This window comes from Papio anubis, unplaced genomic scaffold (assembly GCF_008728515.1).
Source record: "Papio anubis isolate 15944 unplaced genomic scaffold, Panubis1.0 scaffold2595, whole genome shotgun sequence".
NCBI lineage: Eukaryota > Metazoa > Chordata > Mammalia > Primates > Cercopithecidae > Papio > Papio anubis.
This window is the reverse complement of record NW_022162671.1, coordinates 1-4703: the sequence shown is the minus strand read 5'-3', so window position 1 is coordinate 4703 and position 4703 is coordinate 1. Positions and strand designations below refer to the sequence as shown.

At 38.8% G+C, this 4703-nt stretch overlaps 1 long non-coding RNA gene across 1 annotated transcript; it reads right to left on the bottom strand.

Moving 5' to 3' along the window:
- Positions 1-17: 17 nt before the first annotated feature.
- LOC110741145 lies at positions 18-4691 on the bottom strand. The gene is made up of 3 exons (XR_002516894.2): positions 3406-4691; positions 2050-2223; positions 18-1299 (listed from the first exon to the last, which is right to left on the bottom strand). It is a non-coding gene; the product is annotated as an uncharacterized LOC110741145 (long non-coding RNA).
- Positions 4692-4703: the final 12 nt, after the last annotated feature.

Sequence of the window (4703 nt, the reverse complement as noted above, 5' to 3'; positions counted from 1 at the left end):
TTTGCTTCACCTTCTAAAATCAATGACTTTATTTTTGATTTGGGAGCAGGGACACGTTTCATTTCCCTGACTCCTTCCACATCTCCTCTTTCTCTTATAATAGCTCTGACTCAGTCTGTCCCTCACAGATTGTGTACTGAAAATCTAATTTTCCCTCCTAATATGAAAACAAACCAACAAACAAAACCCTCTTATTCCTGTCATGTGCTGTAAGATCTGACCCCTAAACTCTGTGATACCTAGATCGTATAAGAAGTAATCATTCATTTTACCCAAGAGATTTTCTAGCTAAAAAGAATTTTTGTGCTAGCTCTTCTCTCAGAAAAATTTTCTCTGTCTCTTGCCAAAACTGACACCAGAAAACATATGTGGGGGATATGTGAGGGCAGCCATGTTGCCAGGCATATGTGGGAGAAAGGAAGAAGATGGTGGGAATCGCCATGTTTGGCTGGACTCAGTTTCTAATGGGCAGAATTTGCATATCAAAGCTTGCCAACCTGGCCCTATGAGCCAGGGCTTTCCTGCTGGACAATAAACTTTTCTGGAGAGGCTTTAATAGAAAGAAAACTTTCCCAAGGACCCCTTTTCCTCCCCATCTGCCTAAAATAATTTCTTAATAACTCCTATAACACTTGGGTTCCAGAGACAAGGACATGGGCATCTTTTGGGGTGGGGACATCATTCATTCCACTGCCATAAACATATTCCCCAAAATTGTCCTTCTCAAAAGTAAAATTTTAAAAATCTCAAAGTATTTTCATGAAACAAGAGAGCTGGACCAAATCTTAGACTCAGGTTCCTTTAAACTGTGAGCTTTAACTGTTAAGATATGATTACTCCACTGTCTCTAATGTAGATTTATTGATGTGTAGACAGTTTTAGAGGATTTTTAAGTTTGTGACCCAGTGTAAACAAAAGAGTATCTGAGACAGGTCTCAATTAATTTGTAGGTTTATTTTGCCAAAGATAAAGCTTATGGCCTGTGACACAGCCTTAGGATGTCCTGCAAATATGTGCCCAAGGTGATAGGATTACACGTTGGGTTTAAACACTTTGGAGAGACAAGAATTATGAGGAAAGACATAAATCAGTACATATAAGATATATATTAGTTTGTCCTGGAAAGGTGGGATATCTTGAAGCAGGGGCTTCCAGGTCATACATGGATTCGAAGGATTCCTGACTGACCACTGGTTGACAGAGTTAAGGTCTGCCTAAAGAGTTGAATTCATCATAAAGAAATACTTCAGTTTAGATAAGGGTGCGTGGAAGCCATGGTTCTTGTCATGTGGAAGAATCCTGTGGGTAGCAGACAAAGTAGATGGTGAATGGTGCCTATCAGACGTTTAAAAAAAAATGTCAGACTCTTTGGAAAAGACTTAGTAAGGGGAAGAGATTCTCTCAAGAATGAAAATTTCCCTCACTACAGGCAACTTTGCAGGGCCACTTCAGACTATGATGAAGAAATATATTTAGGGTCAAATATTTAGATTTTTTTCAGGGCCTATTCTCTGTCATGTTGGAGTATGGTATCTTATTGCTACAAAGCATCTGTTTTGTCAGTCTAAAGATCTCCTTTGTAATGATAATGCTGGTCAGTTGTGTCTGAACTCCAAGGGAGGAGAGTATAATGAGGCACATCTAAACCCACCTGCCAGTCATGGCCTAACCTAGTTTTCCTTTTTGCTTTGAAGTTATCTCTGCCAGGAGAGGAGACCCTTCAGCTGGTTGGTGGATTACAACTTATCTTTTTGTTTTAACAAACAGAACAACAACAAAAAATCACTGCATAAATTCACTCTAAAATAGATTGGTTAAAAAAAATTAAGTGCTTCCTGAATATTCCTACATGTCAAAGAGAGAGAAGTGATAAGAATAAAGATGGGAAATACCTCTCATAGAAAAGATAAACGATTTGTTTTACTATATTAGTTCGGGTCCACCAGCAATGAGGATTCCTGTTTAGGCAGCAAATTTACACTGGGAGGAAAGGAGGAAAATGAGGAAGGGAACAGAAGATGAAAGGTAAAAGACGTATCAACAACCCACCTGACTCAGGAGAAATGAAGATCACCCACATGTGGAAACATGGAGTAAATTCCTCTGGGCTGTTCCACCTGAGAGATGAGGAAGCTGGGGTATGTATACACCTCATCCTGTCCTCACTGATTGTGAGCTCTACCTCTTGTTCCATTTCAAGCTGCTATAACAGGTTCCTTGTCACTGTGTAATTCACAAAGAACAGAAATGAATTTTTCCACACTTCTAGGGAATGGGAAATTTAAGATCAAGGCATGGGCAGGTTAAGGTCTGCTTTCTCTGCTTTCAAGATGACGCCTGTAGCATTGACTCCTTCAGAGAAAGAAAAGCCTTGTCTTAACATGACAGATGAAAAGAAGAGAAAAAAAGATTCCAGCCTCGTAAGCTCTGTTTATTGTGTCATTAATGTATTCCTCTAGAGGGCTCCACCCTCATGACCTAAATGCATCCCAATAGGCCCCACCTGGCAATACCATTACACTGAAATTTAACTTTACAACAGATGGATTCTAGAGGACATAGTCAAACCATAGCACTTTCCTAAGAGATGCACATTCGAGGCCATCTGGCCAGCAAGGCATGCAGGCAGATCTCTCTGCCCAAGATCATAAAGAACCTAAGACATATATCGGCCATTGGAAGTGAGCACAGGTACAATAAAGGGGAAAGCCCTAGATTACAGATGGGGACTGCTACATTCATCATAGTATAGTCAACCCTAGAATAACTTGTGTTTTAAATTTGCAGATTCACGTATATTTTCTTCTGTATGTGTCACCTGTGAGCAAGCACTTTATAAGTAGTAAATATATTTTCTGTATTTTATGGTTTTCTTAATAACATTTTTTTCTTTAGCATACTTTTTTGGAAAAATAGAGCTTACAATATGTATAACTAAAAAAGGGGTTAATCAACTATTTTATCACTAAGGCTTCCAGTCAAAAGTAATCTATTAGTACTTAAGTTAGGGATGCAAAAGTTCTACACAGGTTTTCATCTGCACCAGTGGTCAGTGCCCCAACCTCCACTTGTTCAGGGGTCAACTGCTTTTTCAGTCTGTAGCTGCATCTCTCTGGAATAGCATCATGGCAGGTGGGTTGCAGGTAAAGGAATCCAGAAAATAACATCTCAAACTATGCTGCATTTGTATGATGATATGTAAAACCCACGTCATTTAGAAAGCAGCAAATGCACAAAAAGACTTTTCCTAAATATCCCTTATCTGCCTAAAACCAAATTCTTCAGAAGGAAACCAATTGTCAAGAAAATTCTTCCTGAGAATTTTTATCAGGGAAGATTAACACAAAACAGGAATCAAAAATAGAAGAAACTGGAAGTTGATACTTTAACCAGGCAGGTGCTTACCTGTTCTCTTGAGGATGCACTTCTGTTCTCATCTATTCTCTCCCAGTTGCCTACACTTCCCAATTCCCTCTCCCCTAGAAAAGAAATATAAACACCTGGATTTCATTGACTTATCAGGTCATCACCCTGCGATGATATCCCACTGCACTTTAAGTTAATTTTGTTTGCCTTTTCTCTTATTAATCTTCCTTTTGTCAGTTTATTTTCAGCAAGCAATTAGAGGACAAATGGAGCTTTCTTCCTTTCTCCCGATATAACCAAGTTCTCTTAAAACTCAGGCTGCTTACAAAGCAGCAGGAAGGTTTGTGCACAGGCTACAGCACTGTGATTTGGCTCCACTAGTCAGGCATCAGCAAAATTTTATGGAGCCCTAGGCTGCAGCCCACTGATGCTGACATTGTTGGATACACTTCCTCTGCTACTGAGCCAGGCTGGGACATTTTTGGGCACATTAGAGATATTAGATATAATAGATATAATGACTGCAAATTCCTGTCCAGTTTCATCTGGTTCCAACTGATTTCTCCATGTACATGGGCAGTTGCATGATGAAAGACTGTCTCTTTCTTAAAGATGTTAACAGGGAGGCTGGTGTCTGGGTCAAGATGATGTCCCCAGTCACTGATAAAATGTAAAAGAGGAAAGTGTCATTGATAGTGCATGGCAGGGACATGCTCTGTACAGTGGCCACCCTCATTAAGAGAGATGAGTATTGGGAAAAAATACTCAATGGCAGAAAAGAAGGTAGACTATGAAGGTGCACAAAACAAGAATAAGGGGCAGCCCATTTAGTCTCTGGATATTAAAGAGACCTGTCACTCTTGATAATGGTGAAACTGTGAGTGCTGCATGCACTGAGAAAATTCAGTGTCATCTTTGTGTATTTGTAGTAAATTGCTTGAACTTATACTGGTAAGAACAATGGAATAACATCATTACCTAATACTTACAAATATATGTAGCATCATGACAATACATTTTATTTTTAATTTTTTTTGAAAGGAACAATGATAAATTTACAGAAAAGTTGCAAGTATATGACAAATACCCCCTTCCCTAACGAGAATCAAAGGAGAGTCTTTAAAGACCTTAGAATTGTATCATCTAAAATTTTACTATGTGTTTCCTGCAAAAAAGAATATCCTCCTAAATACTCCCCATACACCAATGAAATATGTTACTCCATCGACTTTTGAGGAATATTTCAAATTGTCAAAAAAAATCTAAACAATGTCTCTCATAACAAAATAGTCCCCAGTAGAAACACATTCTCTGCAGACAAATTTCTGCTACCCTGA